The following is a 19,199-nucleotide window of genomic DNA, read 5'->3' as shown; positions in this document are numbered from 1 at the left end:
GAGATATTTATAAATAAATGGACACAGCTTGAGACCATACTCATAAGCGAAATAAATGAAACTCACATGTATAAATACTGAATAGTTTCCCTAGTGTAAGAAATGATAAGAATACATAAAAGTATGTGGTAATCATGATTCCCCATTATATTGCTTTGAAGCCTTATAATGTTTTCATTTATTAGTTGGAATGGTTTTATTCTGGGTTGTTTGATTTTATTGTCTGTGATGGTATGAACAGCTATTTTGAAGAAAAAAAGACATTATAAGAGCTAGTGCTGATTTAATAATATCTTGTTTTGAAGTCCCACCAAGCTTTTGTTGTTCTGTCTCCATTGGTTTTATCATGTTGTATCTTATTGGATTTTATTATATGTGATAGTATAAACAAAAATTTTTATGGACAAGAAGATAAAATAGTAACCATTGTTCGTTTTTTGTTAGTTGGTTCTGAATACCCTCTAATACTTTCATTCTCTTGAATGTTTTTACACTGTCTTGTTATGTTTGATACTATAGTATATGAAGGTATACTCAGATATTTCAAGGAAAGAGACACTATGGTAGCTACTATTATGTCGGGTTGTCTTGTGGGAAAACAGTATGTTGCCTAAATTGTTCTGTTCTGACCTGTGTTGTTATGTCCTCTTTTATCTTAATCTTTTTAAAAATAAATAAAAATATAAAATCGAGTTGACATGAGGGCCTTTCGTGGTGTTGTACATTCTGTGGATTTAGACAAATGCACAATGTCCTGTATCTGCCATTGCAGTTCACACAGAACAGTGCCACTGGTCTCGCCCCTGTGCTCTGCCTGTCCATCCTCCCCTCCCACAATTCCGGCAACTCGTCCGGCTTTTTACGGTCCCCATACTCTGGCCTTTGCCAGAATGCCACATGCTTGGGACCACATGGAGTACACCAGTTCCTCCCATTTAGCATATGCAGTGAGGTCCCCCACATTTTCTTCTGGCTCCTCAGCTTGTCTCTTCCCCAAGCTTTTGAACACGCTCAATTCTTTCCCACCCTGGATTCCAAAGGCTGCACCCGTGACCTAAGTGTCTTGACAGTGAAGACTCCCTCACTCCCTTTCACTGCTGGCCGCAGTCCAGCCCAGCCACTTGCCACCCTCCAGCCTGGTCGTGCCAAGGGGACTAAGCACTGGATGTCCAGCCCTGGTGTCAGCTCTGCTCCTCCCTTACCTACCCTCCAGTTTACTGCCTTTCTACCTCTGCAAGCCTCTCAGAAGACACCCTCCACCTGCCATGCCCTGACAGGGCCCCAGGCTGCATCTTCTCACCTCAGCTCTGGCTGCAGCTGGCTTACATCCATTGCTCATCCTGCCACCCCTCTCCTACCCCTAAATTCTGACCCCCAGAAGCCAGCTGTCCCCAACTGCAGCTGCTTTCAGACAAGGCCACAGTGCAATATGGGGCACTTCTGGGACAGTCAGCACCAGCTTTAGGGTCCCTCAGGGAGAGGAGAGGATCCTAGGTGCCACTCCCCTTCCCTCTCTCTTCCCCTAGTTGCTTCCAACCTGCCAGACACTGCTTGTCTTTGAGTTGCGCTCCCTGGGCCAGGCAGACACAGGGAGCCATGAGCACGCACAGCCACATGCAGCCACACGTGGGCACAGAGCCACACACAGGCACGCAGAACACACATGGTCAGGCACAGGCTTGCACAAGCACAAAGAGACACGTGCCCAGACCTCTCGCAGCCACACGCATCTGTACCCACACCCACAGACACACCCGCAGTGACCCAGCAACACCTGGCCACTCCTGTGATAGTTGCCTGGAGGCAGTGACAACCCCACAGATGCCTGAGCACACGTCTCCAACAGTGTCCAGCCAGTCCGACAGGTTGAGACAGATACTACCCCAGGTAGCGAGTGTGCCTGGAGTTGCTTGCCAGGACAAGGAGGCCAGGGGCATGCAGAGGCACCCACCTGCGCCTATCTGCTGTGGCCAGGAAAACCCAATGCCCTACCTCCCATATGCTGGAGGGGGTTTCAGGGCTTCTAAACTGAGGCCTGGGCTCTCAGAAGCACTTCCTGGGATACTGCAGCTTCCCCAGACAAGACCCACACTTGGCACTGCATGGCTTCCTGTGAGCTGACTCTAAGGATCTGGCCTTGGAAGTGTCATGGTCCCCCAGTAAGGGCAGTTAGTAAAAGAGTGGTCTCTGGAGCTGCCTGCCCTGGGGGAGCTATCAATGCCCCAGTAGGTCCCTAAACCTTCTATGTACCTGTCCCTGTACCCTGAGCCCAGGGGTCCTCATATCCTGGGTCCACTTGATCCCTGTTGCCTATGCCTACCTAGTGCCTGTACCTTAAGCCCGCCTAACCCCTTAATCCTTAGCTAGCCTGGTTCCTTTACCCTGAGCCTACCTGGTGCCTATTCCAGGAGCCCTCCTGGTCTCCACACCGTCCCACACATCCATCCCCAGTCACTGTGGTCAGCTGATGCTTGCTTGCAGCTGCCCTTCCACTGTGACTAGATCTTGGGCAAATAGGAAGCTGTGCTCCAGTCCAGGGGCAACCCTCAGCCAGAGAGGGACCACCTTATAAATATTACCCATTTGCCTCAAGGTTGAATCCACTGCAGTACAATCTATGCCCTGACCCTTTCTGGGCTCAGTTGAGGCACTGATAGTGAAATTCCTTGATTCTTCTGATCTTGGCTCCTCAGGGCACCCCTACCCATGTAGCTCATGCTTTGGGATCCCCATCACCAGTTCTACTTTGGGGAACAAGCCTAAGACAGCTGGCACTGGAGATGACAGTGGGAAACCAATTGATGTTAAAGAGTTTGTTGCCCAGCAGACAGGACAAGGCTCTGGTGTTGGGATGGATGGGGAGATTCCAGTGGGCTATGGCCATGCAGTTGCTACTCTGCCTTGATTGACCTGGGATGGGATCTTGGTACCACAACTCCAGGAACAAGTGCTAAACAAGGGTAGGGGAACTCTAACCAGTGTACCATGGGGTGGGTAACTCCACAGCTGCTGAGATTTTGTAGGAGGAAAATACAGGGCAGATATAGAAGTGCACAGTTTAAAACTTGCGGAGAGAGAGCCAAAGAAGTCGGTGGCAGCCTCAGGGTGGAATGTGGGTAGAGGTGCAGGCTGGAGACCATGTCTGAGGCAGGAGCCAAGGGCCAGAACCCCAGTGAAAAGGGACAAGCCCCATGACCCTCTCACTGCAGGTCTCCAAGCCCCAACTCCTTGGAGTCCCCAGAGCTATAGAAGAGACCTGGTCCCCTTTGGAGGGTCAGGTCACACCCTGCTCCCATCCAGGCAGGGAACTCAAATGAAACAAGAGCCCGATGAGGCTGTGTCTGTCCTCTGCAGTATGCAGTCACCTCTCTGCTTGGACTCCAGGTTCTGCAGGGCCAACCTGGGAAGGGCTGACTCTGCAGAGCATGGCAAGAGATTATACACCAGAGCTACAGGGTGCCTATGCCTAGTATCCAGCAGGGATAGGACCAGAGATTATACACCAGAGCTACAGGGTGCCTATGCCTAGTATCCAGTAGGGACAGGACAAGAGTTTCTGTGAGGCCATCCAAAATCCAGGCAAGGGCTTCAGGGCCAGTCCCAGTTTGCTGCTGGGCTGTGTCTCAAAGTGCAGGAAGATTGACAGCCCACAATTAATGCAAAGGGCCAGGGCCGAGGCATGGAAGAGCACAGGAGGACAAAGGCTCAGACAAAAGCCTTCCAGTGGGAGAGAAAACCCTTCAGCTGCACTGCCTGGGAGGACCTTGGAAATGCTTGGGGGTGCTCCTAGAGGAGTTGGTGAAAGCACCAAGATCCCCAAGATGCATGGTAGTCCCCATCCTCTGCAGTGAGGGACAGTGGAGACAGCAGGGTCTATTTTTTTTTTTTTTTGATAGGAGGGACTATTATTGAACTGGGTTTCCTGTCAGTGATGGGAAGAGAGAATTTAAGAAATATACACTTTTTTTCAGTGGAGCACTGAGTGGTTCCTCGGATCATGTCTGGTGGTTCTGCAGATTATAACAGCAGAGAACAGGAAGGCCCAGAGGGAATGGACCCCGATGGTGTCATCGAGAGCAACTGGAATGAGATTGTCGATAACTTTGATGATATGAATTTAAAGGAGTCACTTCTTTGGGGCATCTATGCTTACGGTTTTGAGAAGCATTCAGCTATTCAGCAAAGAGCTATTATTCCTTGTATCAAAGATCTGAAGGTAATTCTGGCACTTGGAGATCATATGGGAGCAACTTGCCATGCTTGCATTGGTGGAACAAATATTCGAAATGGAATGTAAAACTTGCAGGCTGAAGTACCACGCATTGTTGCTGGAACACCAGGGAGAGTATCTGATATGTTACACAGAAGATACCTTTCTCCAAAATGAATCAAAATGTTTGTTTGGGATGAAGCAGATGAAATGTTGAGCTGAGGGTTTAAGGATCAAATCTATGAGATTTTCCAAAAACTAAATACAAGTATTCAGGCTGTGTTGCTTTCTGCACAATGCCAACTGATGTGTTGGAAGTGACCACAAAATTCATGAGCGATTCAATTAAGACTCTGGTAAAAAAAGAAGAATTGATTTCTGAAGGAATCAAACAGTGACCGGAGCCGTGAGTGATAGAGGCGAGACGATAATGGGGTCGGTTCTCAAAGTTTTATTGCGTACAGCTCAGCCAGACCTAACAAGGTCCGCCGCCCTCAAGCCTTCTTCTTCCTCTCCCTCTGGGAGGAGATACATGAGTTTATATGGCGAGAAACAGCCAATCACAGCATAGCAGGAACTCGGATAGCAATTGGTCACAACCGACTGTTGCTAGGAAGATGATCACTCTTGGCGGGTTAATTATGCGGCAACACGGGCCAACAAGAACCAGGAAGCAGGAAGCGGGCGCCATCTTTGGGGAGCGGCTCATGGCCCCTAACATCTCCCCCTTTTTTTATTAAGTTGAAAGATAAATCACGAGGGTCCTCTTCTACTCCCGACCGAGCATCGGGAGGGGAGTCAGGTGGGCCCATTGCTGGGGTGCCGGCCAAACAGGGCAGAAGGCAAGGGAGAATGTAGAGGACTATACCCTGCTGTGCATCATTTTGTTATATGCATATCCTTGCGCCAGGACCATGCTGAAATGAGTTGTTCCTTTTTCGCAGGGCCAGGCATACATCGGAACGGAACCTGGATGCATATAGACATACATTCCTGTCATCCCCGATGGCCTTGCCTAGGCGGATGACACTGCAGTACCCTTGGTCTCGCATCCCATCGCCACATCATCCCTTTCCTGATCTCCCAGGGCATAAAGGATATTGAGGACCCTCGGAAATATCCGGCCAAACTATATCTGGTATTCTGCAATGTGCAGCAGATAGGCCGCCACCCGTCCTCCTGTTAGACCTGGCTCAGTCATCTGCATAGCAGCCAGTGCTGTAAGCCTAACCTGTTGCTGCGTCTGAAGCAAACAGTCAAATAAGCACTTAATGACCACCAGGCCCACCAGAACCAACACAGCAATAATGGCCCTGGTGGTGAGATTGGGCCAGGAAAACCAGGAAGTTACATAATCCCATGCATCTTTCAGAACTGACAGATAACCAGTCAGAAACCTGTTTTGTTTGGGCTGTGATATTAGCACGAGCCGGAGTCACACAAACGTGACGCAGGATCCATCGTTGATCGCAGAGCTGGCCCGCGACGTTCCAGAGGGTGTCTATCTCATGTCCAATTTCCTTGATCTCTCTTTGGATCTGTTGAATTGCCTGTGAATTTAGTTCAACGAGGGACTGCTGACGTCTCAACGTAGCGGCGGTCTGGTTGGCGAGGTTGTTGATGGTATCCATGGTTAGGGCAATTTGGTTAGTGGTCCAAGCCTGTAAAACCGCGTGTCCTGACCTCAAAAGACACAAGAAACAGAAAAGGGGGGGTCTAGACAAACATAGTTGTGAAGAGACATGGAGGAATTAGTTTCCGAGCTAGAGGTGGAGGTGTTAGAGAGCGAACCATTAAGTGTAAGAAACGGTCTAAGATCAAGACAAGCCTTTAGCGGGTTGCAAATTTGGTGTCCAGTAAACAGTCGGGCTCCCCTGAACACCTGACTGTCACAATAGCCAGTATAGTTGAAAAAGGAGTTGTAAGATGCACATCGATCGTGGCGGGGGTTTTTTAAGGTCATATCTGTCCATAAAAGCCAGCCTCCGTCTCGTAGGACGAAGGGCGTGGCAGTGGGTAGGCAGTGACGCCAAAAGAAACTTTGTATAATATGATTCTTTTGCAAGGCAGGATGTTTAGTGGGGACACATGGGTCCATCCATGGGTGTTCTAATGGATGAGAAGACTGGCTGCAGTTTTGAAGATCTATGGAGGGCCATCTAACCTCCAACCGGAGGCAGCGTGTTACATTCTGTCCCCCATTTGCAGAAGTAAGACATTCCCTACGTGTCCAATTGAGGAAGTTAATGAACGGCCGGGAGGCGTTATATAATGTATAGGACTCATTACAGGTGAAGTTAGCATAGGAGAAGACAAGGGTGTCTTCCTCCAACGGAAAGGAAGCATTAAAGCGAAAGGAGCTTACGGTAACCTGTTTAAATGGAAGCGAGATATTAGAATCGTTGGGGACAAACACCAAGGGGGCACCAGGGGACATGGCAGAAAAGGGGGCCAGAGTGGGAGGATGTCTCCAAAGCCCCCATAAATAGGTGGGCTCGGAATCAGAGCCTTCCGTAACAGGGAAGAGGACATACGAGCAGCAAAGGATGAGAATACTTATCCGCATCGATGTACAGTTACTCATCCAGGGCTGTCTCTGCATCCTCTTTGGGTGGATCATGTTCGTCATCTCGATACTTTGGTTGGGGGTTTACTGTCCGCACCAACCTCTCGGGGATCCACCGAGGTTCACTGCCTGGTTCCTGTGGAAAGACACAAACCGCACCTCGGGTCCAGCTGACCACTGGATCCGGGCCCATCCATTGTCCTGTGAGGACATCTTTCCACTTGACCATGCCTTTGTCGGCAGGGGCCGGATCACAATGTTCCATGGAGGGGGAGCGGTTATCAACATTGAGATTCAAGAAATTTATGGTAAATAAGGCAAGGGATAGCCTCCCTTTAGGTGGAAGGCCATGGCCTATCCCCTCCTTTTGTTTTTGTAGAACAGTCTTGAGCGTTCTATGTGATCTCTCAATTATACCTTGTCCTTGTGGATTATAAGGGATACCATATTTGAGTTGGACCTCCATTTTCTGACAAAATGTTTGGAAACTCTTGCTAGTGTAAGCAGGGCCATTGTCTGTTTTCAGCATGGTAGGCTTGCCCCAAGCAGCCCAGGCCGCAAGGCAATGATTAATAACGTGAGTGACCTTTTCTCCAGCTTCTGCAGAGGCAAACATTACCTGCGAGCATGTGTCTCGTCCTTTGATCTTGCCCCCTTTCTTGGGTAGTGCGCCCCCATTATTATTAGCCTGTAGCGCGGCTACCATGGCGGCAGTGAGCCCATGATTAGTCACCGGGCCGCCAAGCTCTCGACACAGACGTGTCCATTCCTCCAAAGGTTTATTTTTATTAGACCTTAAGACATTGCAACACTCCTTAGTGCATTGCTTAAATATCAGTTGTTTGACAAGAGGGTGAGCCACTTCAGCATCTGGGAAGATTCTGCTAGCGGCCTCAAGCATACGGGCCACAAAGTCTGAAAAGGGCTCTCCTTGTCCCTGTATAATTTTGGTGAGATGGCCCATATGTTCTCCTTTCCCCGCTAGCCGTCTCCAGGCCTGAAGGCTGCAACGGCTAATTTGCTCATAGACCTGATGAGGGAATTGGGTCTGGTCCCCCTCAAAGGCTCCTCGCCCTAATAACATATCTCTGCCCCATTCTGCGTGGCCATGTTCTCTATTGCTCTACGCAGAACTCTTCATTCCATGACTTCCAATCTAAGTACTGTCCAGGGGAGAGGCAAGTGCGTGCCAACTGTGTCCAATCCCCTGGGGTTAAAAGCAGACCGGCCAGGGCCTCTAGGAGGGCCATGGTAAAAGGTGCACTAGGCCCATAGGCCGAGACTGCATCTTTAATGGCTTTCAGCTGTTTGATCTCCAGGGGTTCGTAGTACCCTCCTCCCCCTCTGCCTCCTATTTGTACCGGAAAGGCATGGAGGCCAGAACACTCGAAGGGGAGCCGCGACCACACCCTCTGATGGAAGGAATGTCCCCCCCCCGGATGTAGACATGGGAGGTAACCCAGGAAGTAACTCCCCTTCCGGCCAGGGCGGCGCCGAGGGTTGTGGATGCCCTCTAGCGGCCACGGGTGGAGGTGGCAGCCTGGGGAGTAACTCCTCCTCCGGCCAAGGTGGTGCAACAGAGTGCGGTGCCCTGGAGGGGGCAACCGCAGGCTGCGAGGTTGTACAAGGCCGGAAGGACCTGAGTTCCCTCCGCAAGTCAGAGTATCCTGGGCAGGGAGGTGTCCAGTTCCCCTTTTTGTCTTCCTGGGCCCTTAGATTCTCCCCTGTCTGAGCCGGTGGGTCACATTTGTCGAAAACCACTTCTTCCTCAGAACTATCAGACTCTAAGTCGGTATCTCTAGGGCCCTCTTGAGGCCCAAAGTCAGCCGTAACTCCGGGCTCTTGGGAGCATTCGGAGCGGGCTTTATCAAAAACTTGTCGGGCTGAATGGAGCCCAGGAGCATCTTCATCAGTCAGGCATGCCCTGATCATTTCCCATAAGGGTATAACCATCGGATCTAATGGGCCCCTTTCATGAGCACCCCGGAGATCTCCGCCCAATTTTTCCCATGAAGGGAGGGTCAGGGAGCCTGTGGGCCAGAACCAGGGGGCTTGTTCGTTAACGAGATCCAGAAACCGGGCAAGAGTGACCCAATTCATATAAATTCCCCGAGAGTGAAGCAGAACTCCCAAAGAGTCAGCGAGAGGTTTGCGTGCAGCGTTGCCCATATCAGCGAAGCGAAAGTAAAGCAAAGAAACGTAAAAGGGAAGAGAGCGGCGCCAGAGAATGTGGCTCTCGGGAGTGTGTTAGGTGCGTCCACCCAACCCAGGTGACCCGGTACTCACCTGTCCTAGGAAACCTCAGCTGTATCGTTTGTAACTGACCTGGGGCATCGAGAAGAGGCTCTGTCGGTCTTCGGATGTCATTGGACCGAGGTCTCGCCATCACTTGTGTTCGCTGCACACCTTGGCCAGAGTATATGCAGGGTCCCCGTACGGGCCACCAGTTGACCGGAGCCATGAGTGATAAAGGCGAGACGATAATGGGGTCGGTTCTCAAAGTTTTATTGCGTACAGCTCAGCCGGACCTAACAAGGTCCGCCACCCTCAAGCCTTCTTCTTCCTCTCCCTCTGAGAGGAGATACATGAGTTTATATGGCGAGAAGCATAGCATAGCAGGAACTCGGATAGCAATTGGTCACAACCGACTGTTGCTAGGCAGATGATCACTCTTGGCGGGTTAATTATGTGGCAACACGGGCCAACAAGAACCAGGAAGCAGGAAGCGGGCGCCATCTTTGGGGAGCGGCTCATGGCCCCTAACAAAACAGTTCTACATTAATGTTGAAAGAGAGGAATAAAAGTTGGATATGCTTTGTGATTTGCATGAGACACTCACCATTATGCAGGCTGTTCTTTTTCTCAATATGAGGTGCAAGGTGGATTGGCTTACTGAGAAGATCATGCCAGGGACTTCACAGTATCTACTCTGCATGGTTGGTGCTCACAAGTGGCATTGACATAATTTAGGACATGGAGTCATAAGCGAAACAGCACAGTTTGAATAAAGAGCAATTCAAATTGGCAAAGGGGGTCAATTAGGGAGGAAAGGTGTGGCTATAAACTTTGTTACTGAAGAAGACAAGAGGATTCTTCATGACACTGAGACTTTCTCCAATACTACAGTGGAGGAAATGCCTGTGAATGTGGCTGACCTTATTTAATTCCTGGAATGAGAGAGTTTTGAATGCAGTGTTTGCAGGTGCTGAATAGGCAACCACAAAGTGCATTGTGCTGCTTTGGGAATTTTTGAATCTTGTCTCAATGCTCATAATGGATCAGAAATACAGATTTTGATAGCAAAGCGACTTTAGTCGTGAGCTCTTATGAGGAAAGTCATTGGCTTTATCCTCTTTAGAGTTAGATTGTTGGGCTGGGTATAAAAAAAAGATGGGGTCTGTAAAAATCTTTCTTGCTTAGAAATTTATTTCCTAGTTCTGTAGAAATAATTGTAATAGATATTCTCTGTTATTTAAAAATATACTTGTGGACTAGAAGATGTAAGTGCTGGAGCAAAGATGGTCGATAGATAACAGCTGGCTACAGAGGATCCCTGAGATAGTCAATTTAGAATTCAACATAATACAGCGTGGGGAGCCCAGAACAGAGGGAGATGAATTCTCTTGTCCCAAGAAGAAACTAAGGTGAGAAGAACCAATCAAACATACAGTCCTGGTGCTACTATTGGAACAGCTAAAGGATCAGTGCTCCTGACACAGTGGATGGCTTGCCCAGCTGTCCGGGAGCTTTAACTCACTGGAGGCACAGTAACACTAAGGTCGGGGGTCAGCCAGCCAAATGGAGAGCTGAGCTGGCAGGAAGCCTGCATCAACCTGTGGTGAGTGATGGGAGTGGAGCCATTCCACAGAAAGGGGGGCTCCAGTGGACGACATTCTGGGACTGGGAAAGACTGGCAAGTACAAGGGGTAGCAGTGATGTCAGTCAGTTGTTCCCTTCTCAAACGGGATTGGTGGAGTGAGCTTAACCTGGGTCACATGACCTGGCTGAGACCCAATAAGTTATCAGAAATCAGTTCCCTATAGGGGCAGCACACACTAATGCAGTGAAACCTCAGAAGTTTGACTAAAACAGAGGAGACACAGCGCATAGTAATACAGTGCAGGCCTCAGCAGCTTGACTGATCTGGAGGGGAGGTGTCAGCATATGCTGCCCCTGTCTGCAACTCATTAGCACACTGCAGTGGGAAGGGTCACCTAGACAGTGTGCTTCAGAAGAATTGTAACCAACAAAGAAAGAAACTGGGGCCTTCTGGAAGAAACAAAAAAGATGGGAAGAGGAAGCAACAACAAAAAGTCCCCAGGTCTCAACTCTGAGAACATTGACCCAGGACAGGTAAATACAAAGGAGAATGAGAACAGCAAACATGCAATGTCAGAGACGGCACCAGTGGACATAAGGAGATATCTTCGGAACCTCATAGATGAGTACAAAAGTGAAATATTTAGCCAAGTAAAGCAAGATATAAGAAGATTAATAAAAGAGATGCTAAGCACCTCTCAAACAGACACAGACAGATGAAGGGAGGATCTCAAACCAAGGAGAGAACCATTTGATAAAGAATATAAACAAAATATAGAATACATGAAGCAGATTCAAAGAGATTACCAGGAAATTAAAAACTCTATGGAAAGATAGCAAATATGCTTGAAAGAAGCTAAGGATAGATTATCCAAGCTGGAGGACAGTTTTGCAATGTGGGATTATGAAAGGAAAAACTTTTTAAAATAACAAGGAAACAAGCAGTAACAATACAAAGGCTAGCAGTTTAAGATCCTCGCTCTGGCCCTGCCAGGGAACTCCGTGGCTTTCTGTTGCACTGGACCAGCTCAGTGGGTCTTTAGCCAGCCTGCACAAACTTCCCTGCTTCCTGCCATACTTGGCAGACTCTGGGCTTTTGGGCCTGCCAGCACCCTAAATTCTGGAAACTGGGCAGCCTGAGGTGAGTGTCCCTGCACCATCCCCCGAGACAAGGGAGTTTAAAATCCTTGCTCCAGCCCAGACAGGGAACTCTGTGGCTTCCTGCTGCACTAGACCAGCTTAGTGGGACTTGAGCCAGCCTGCACCTATTTCCCCGCTTCCTGCTGTGCTTGGTGGACTCTGGGGGTTTGGGCCTGCCTGCACCTTAAATTCTGGAAACTGGGCAGCCTGAGGTGAGTGTCCTTGCACCATCCCAAACCCAAGAGTTTGGGATCATTGCTCCCACCAAACAAGGCACTTCACAGCTTCCTGCCACACTCGCCTGGCCCTGGTGGGCTTGGGACTGCCTGCCCACCCCCAATGACCCTCTCTCAATCCTGGGAACTGGGTGGCCAGAGTCACAGGAGCTGAAGGCATAGAAGAGGATTTCCAACAGGCCCTGGGGAAGCCTTGGAATGACACTTGAAACACAGAAATATAGGAAAATGACAAAACAAAAGACCAAAATACAATCTCAAACCTCCAGACCATCCCAAAAAACCTTAGGAGCTATGTACATAGAAGAAAATATATGCCATACACTGGAAATACCTGAAATAATAGCAACTGAAATAAAGAAGCAACTCTGGGAAGCTTTAAAGGAATTCAGACTAGAAATAATCTCCCAAGTAAAAAAAGAAATGATAAAAGAAATGAAAGAGATGCTGAATATATCTAAAGAAGACACAGTTAAAAAATTGGAGGAACTAAACAAAAAGATAGAATCCCTGGATATCAATATAAGAAACAAACAGAAAAATAAAGCAGATGCAAAGATATATACAGGAAATCAAAAATTCCATTGAAAGTTGTAAAAACCGAGCGTCTCCTGAGATCCACGCCATGTTGGAACTTAGGACTCTGGGAAGCCAAGCCAGCATCTCCCCTCCCTGGTAAGTGGTGGTAGTGTGGCCCACTGCAGCCCTTCCAGGGGGAGAACTAGCAGTGTCTCCTGAGATCCACGCCATGTTGGAACTTAGGACTCTGGGAAGCCAAGCCAGCACCTCCCCTCTGGTAAGTGGCGGTAGTGTGGCCCACTGCAACCCTTCCAGGGGGAGAACTAGCAGTGTCTCCTGAGATCCACGCCATGTTGGAACTTAGGTCTCTGGAAAGCCAAGCCAGTACCTCTCCTCCCTGGTAAGCGGAGGCAGGGTGGCAGACTGTAGCCCTTCCAGGGGGAGAACTAGCAGTGTCTCCTGAAATCCACGCCATGTTGGAACTGAGGGCGCTGTGAAAACAAATGACCATTCTGCCTCCCTGCTTAGCAATAGTGAACCTACTGCTACATGGCCTAGAGTCAGATATCCCACTTCCCCTGTTCTCCTTCTCCTCCCCCTCCCTGCCCATTAGCAAGTGGGAACCAGAAATCTGAGCATCTCCTGGGAGGTTGACCATAGCAAATAAGGGGGAATTCCTTCTACCATTTCTTTGAAGGCAAATATTTTTATTACTGTTTTGCTCTTTTCTGATTAATGGTACTGCTCTATCCAATATTCTGTTTTGATAAGTTCTATAGTGTTCTATATTTCATCTCATTTTGATATATAGGATTGAAAGAACAACTATTATAAAGATAACAAAATATACTGTGATACCTATTACTGTTATCCCGGTAACCTGCTGTGAAGTTCTGTACCAATTTCACTGTACGATCTTAGTTGGCTTTATTCTGACTTGTTCTGTTGAGAACTTTCAAAATAAAAATTAAAAAAAAAGAAAGTTGTAAAAACCACCTCAATGAAAGTGAAGATAGAATTTCAGACCTCAAAGAAAAGATTGCAGCTAGTGAAAAGGAAAAGAAAGATCTTTTAAAAATAACAAGGAATCAGGAAATAACAATTCAACAGCTGCAAGTTGATGCAAAGAAAAACAACATAACATTGATAGGGATAAATGAAAAAGAAGGGGACAATATAAAGGATGTGAAAAGGATACTTAGAGACGTAATACCTAAAAATTTCCCAAACATGAGAATGGAAACAGACATCAAGATCAGTGAAGCATATAGAACTCCAAATAGCCATAAGCAAAATAAAACTACACCCAGACATATAATAATCACCATCCCAGAAATCCAACATAAGAATAGAATATTAGAAGCTGTCAGAGAGAAAAAGACAGATCAACTATAAAGGAAAACCTATGAGAATCACAGCAGACTTCTCAGCACAAACAATAAAGTCAAGAAGGGCATGGAGTGAAGGACTTCAGATCCTAAGGGAAAATGATTTCCAGCCTAGACTGATGTACCCTGAAAAAGTGTCTTAAAAAATGGATGGAGAAATAAGATACTTTCATGTTAAAGAACAGCTAAAGAACTTCATGATCACCAAGCCAACCCTGCAAAGAATACTGAAAGACAGTTTAGATACAAATAGGAAAAAAACCACTAAGCAAAGCAGACAATTAAACAGAATGGAAAGATAAAGGTGCAACAGCAGAAATATAACATGTCCACAATAAGCCAATATATAACAGTTATAACTATTAATGTAAATGGTCTCAATGCATCAATTAAAAGAAACAGAATGGCAGAATGGATCAAGAAAAAACATTCAACCATGTGCTGTCTACAAGAAACCCGTCCAACCCAAAAGGATACTCACAGACTGAAAGTCAAACAATGAGAAACAATACTTCATTCAACAGGGCCCCTGCCCCCAAAAAAGCAGGGGTAGCTCTTCTGTTTGTAGACAATGTGAACTTCAAACCAAGAATGATCAGAAGAGATAAAGAAGGTCATTACACACTAGTTAGGGGAAAACTTCAAGAGGAAGAGACAACAATCTTAAACATATATGTACCAAATTCCAGAGCACCCAGTTACATAAAACAAGTATTAACAGAAAGGAAAAACCAAATTAACAATAACACAATTGTAACAGGAGACCTTAAAACACCATTGACACCAAGGGACAGAGCAACCAGACAGAAAATCAGCAAAAAAAAACAAAACTGAATCATACCTATGAACAAATGGACTTGATAGACATATACAGGGTGTTCTATCCAACAACATCAGAATACACATTCTTCTCAGCAGTACATGGGACGTTCTCTAAAACATACCATATATTAGCTGACAGAACATATTTAAATAAATGCAAAAATTTGAAATGATCCCATGCATGTTATCAGATCATAGCACCATGAAATTAGAAATTAATGATAAAAGATACTGCAAAAGTCCCACCAACACATGGAAACTGAATAACACACTCTTGAGTAATCAGTAGGTTACAGGGGAAATTAAAGAAGAAATTAAACAATACCTACAAGCAAATGAAAATACAAATACAACTTACCAGAATCTGTGGGATTCAATGAAAGCTGTCCTCAGAGTAAAATTTATTGCACTGAGTTCCCATATCAGGAAAACAGAATGAATTACAAATAAATAACCTGATGCTATACCTCAAACATCTAGAAAAAAAGAGCAAGTCAAGCCCAAAGCCAAAAGAAGGGAGGAAATTACAAAAATCAGAGCAGAAATTAATCCAATAGTGACTAAGAAAATAATCCAAATCAATGAATCAATTGAATCAATGAATCAAAGAGTTGGTTCTTTGAAAGAATAAATAAAATTGATTAGCCCCTAGCCAACCTTATTAAAAAGGGGGAAGAAAAAGTTCAAATTCATGCAATAAGGAATGAAAAAGGCAAAATCACTAAGACTCTGTAGAAATACAGAAGATCATCAACACCTATTTTGAAAACCTCTACTCTCATAGCTTTGATAACACAGAAGAAATAAATATATTCCTAGAAAAATGTGAAGTACCAAAGCTGGGTCAAGAAGATGTAAAACTGCTGAATCATCCAATTTCTATTAATGAAACTGAAAATGTAATTAAGTCCTTACCTACAAAGAAGAGCCCAGACCCAGATGGATTCACTGCAAAATTGTACAAGAAGCACAAAGAAGATTTAATGCCAACACTCCTCAAACTCTTCAATGAAATTGAAAGGGAAGCAATCCTTCCTAAGTCATTCCTGGAAGCAAATATTACTCTGGTACCAAAACCTGAAAAAGACCCAACTAAAGAAGAGAACTACAGGCCAATCTCCCTAATGAACACAGATGCAAAAGTCCTCAATAAAATATTGGCAAATAGGATGCAGCAAATCATCAAGAATATTATGCACCATGACCAAGTGAGATTCATCCCAGGCATGCAGGGATGGTTCAACATATGTAAATCAATAAATGTAATCCACCCTATCAATAAAGCCAAAAGTAAGAATCACATGATCATTTCTATAGATGCAGAAAAAGCTTTTGATAAGGTCCAACATTCATTTATGATAAGAACCTTACAGAAAATTGGAATAGATGGTCTTTACCTCAATATGATAAAGGCCATCTATGACAAACCAACAGCCAATATCCTACTAAATGGCCAAAAATTGAGGGCCTTTACCTTAAAATCAGGCACAAGACAAGGATGTCCTTTATCACCACTCCTATTTAATATAGTACTGGAAATACTTGCCAGAGCAATTAAACAAGAGAGGGAAATAAAAGGGGTAAAGACAGGAAAAGAAGTTAAATTATTACTTGTGGATGACATACTCTACATAGAAGACCCCCAAAACTCCATTGAAAAACTCCTAGATATAATAAATTCAGCAATGTAGCTGGATACAAAATCAATACTCAAAAATCAATAGAATTCCTATACCCTAACAACAAAATCACAGAGAGAGAAATACGAGAAACCACGCCCTTCACACTAGCAACCAAAAAAATTGAAATATTTAGTTATTATTCTCACAAAAGAAGTGAAAGACCTATACAGGGAAATTTATAATACACTGAAAAAAGAAATTGTATAGGTTCTCAGAAAATGGAAAGACATCTCATGGATAGGAAGAATAAATATTGTGAAAATGGCCATTCTCCCAAAACTGTTATACAGATTCAATGTAATCCCAATAAAAATACCATCAACATACCTCATAGATCTAGAGAAATCACTCTTAAAATTCATCTGGAAACAGAAAAGCCCTAGAATAGCAAAGACAGTTCTAAGCAGCAAAGGCAAGGCAGGAGGCATCACAATCCCTGACTTGAAGTTATACTACAAAGCAACTGTAGTAAAATCAGCATGGTGCTGGAATCAAAACAGAGCTGAAGATCAGTGGAATAGATTAGAAGATACAACCACAACTACAGACACACTCAACCACCTTATCTTTGATAAAGGGCCAAACAGGTTCTACCCATTTTCTGTTTTGTTTAGTCTTTCTTTAAATAAAATTAAAAAAAAATAAAAGATGTAAGTGCTGTATAAAATCAGCCAAAAATATTAAATTAGCTTATCTGCTTTATTGTGTTTGTCTTTAGCCTGAATAGAAAGGCCTTTAAAGCTGATTTTTTAAAGAAAGCATTTTGTTTTGGTATTGTATTTATTCAAGAAACTATTTAATTGGGGTTGGGGATTTAGCTCAGCAGCATAAGTGCCTGCCTTGCAAGTGCCCTGTCGTGAGTTTGATCTCTAGTACCGATAATAAAAAATAAATAAATAAATAAAGTATTTAATTAGTGCTAAGTGTGAACTGGACCCTGTTGCTAAACCCCAGAAAGCAATCATATTCTAGGTAGGGTTAAACCTCCAGTAAAATTGCCATATTGCACATGTCTTAATAAAGTTTGAATGCTAAATAAATTGTATATTCACTTAAAAAAAGTAGTACACACACAGGTGCAGCCACAGATGCCTCAAACAGACACAACTGCCACAGCAGGAAGTGTGACAGCTGCAGTGTAGTCTACCAAATCCATTTGTTGAAATCCCAACCCCAGGACCTTAGAAGTGACTGTGTTCAAAGATGGAGCCTTTAAGGAGGTAAGTAAGGTGAAATGAGAGTCTTGAGGCCCTTATTATAGGAGGAGGTAAAGACAAAGCTACATGCAGTACAACCCGGTGAGGACAGCTGGAGGAGACACCACCCTCAAGTCAAGGATGGAGGAGCCAGCCTGGATCTCAGATTCCTTCCAGGCTCCAGGCTTCAGGACAGTGACTGGCTGCTGTTTACATCACTTAGCCTGTGGTTGTCCGTAGTAGTTCACATGGACAGCAGAGTGGAAAGGACCCGGGGATCTGTGAGAAGCATACAGCTCCAGGGTGGTGAGATGAAAGCCAGCCTGGGATCCCTCAGTAAATATATATAAGAGAGAAAGACAGGCTGACTAAGGCTGAGGCTGAGCCTGAGGTCACATTCCAAATGTAGCTGAGTCTGTTTCAGGTCCCCATGAGGCAGGCCTCTGAGACGCAATACCAAATACTTACAGAGAGGCACAGTGATGCATGATAATACCAGGTGTACATAACATTTCACCCTCAGTCCTTTACCAGGAGTCCTACAACCTTTGAGTCAGAAAAGTACACCTGGAGACAAGACACCCCAATCTCTGCAGGGTTGTTACATTGGGACCTGCATTACACTGGTACCAGGTAACACAAGTTTGCCACTCTCGTGCAGTTTCCAGTCTGCATTAGAGGGAGGGAAACAGAGGAACAGTCCACTGAACCCTCAAATTAAGGGTAGGGAACTAGGGTCCTGGAGATACCAAGGGGGCATAGTTGGCAGGATAGAGAACAGAGAGCGGCAGCTAATCCCAGAGGACTGCAGAGGGTCGCCTCAAATATCCAGCATGGTATGACCAGAAGCATGTGCCCAAGAGGGAGAGACCTGAACCCAGGACAGAGCCACCTGAAAGCACAGGGGCTGCAGCACCTGGTGTCCACTGAGCTGGGAGAGGACCAGCGTCTGCTGCCCAGACTAGAAAACCACGACAGAAGCCACATGAGTCACAGGGCATGGGGGAAAGAAAGCAGTGGGAACAGGGTCTTGCCCTGCAGTGGGGAATAATTATGCGTGATCCAGAAATGTTCCAGGCCTGCCTGACAAATCACAAATGCAAGGTCCAAAAGGAACAGATTGTTCTGAAAGGGCTTAAATGCATCCCAGGCCAAAGTGCAGCACATTTATAGGATTGTGAAAAATGTCCAGTGCCCAACAAGACAAAATTCACAATATCTGCATCCAGTGGAGAGTGTGAGGCCCACAAAAAAGCAGGAAATGCAACTCAGGGTAACGGACAGACCCAGATGTTGGAGTCAGCAGGCAAGGACACCAAGACAGTTGTGGTCTCTACAGTCCATACATATATGCAAGGAGTGTAACAGTGATGTAGAAAGTGTAAGAACAAATCAAGTTGAACTTCTAGATAACCCGCCACAACATCTGAGATGAAAAATACACTGCATGAGATTACGAAGATACCAGTGGCATGTGTACCAATGAAACAAAGAAAGAAGTTTTAAAGCTGTAAAGAGTACCAGGAAGGTGTGGGACAACTTTAGCAGCAGAAAGGTCATATATTTACACTCCCCAGTGAAGGGGAGGAGGAGGGACAGAGGGAAATCTTTGAAAAATAAA

At 45.6% G+C, this 19,199-nt stretch overlaps 1 pseudogene; it reads left to right on the top strand.

Moving 5' to 3' along the window:
- Window positions 1–3,956: 3,956 nt before the first annotated feature.
- LOC101788830 (eukaryotic initiation factor 4A-II-like) lies at window positions 3,957–9,947 on the top strand (annotated as a pseudogene).
- The last annotated feature ends 9,252 nt before the right edge of the window (window positions 9,948–19,199 follow it).

Source organism: Cavia porcellus, unplaced genomic scaffold, assembly GCF_034190915.1.
Source record: "Cavia porcellus strain 051 isolate PalLab524CR breed Dunkin Hartley unplaced genomic scaffold, mCavPor4.1 scaffold_17, whole genome shotgun sequence".
NCBI lineage: Eukaryota > Metazoa > Chordata > Mammalia > Rodentia > Caviidae > Cavia > Cavia porcellus.
Note: the sequence above shows the minus strand (reverse complement) of the source record. Positions and strands in the feature narration are given on the sequence as shown.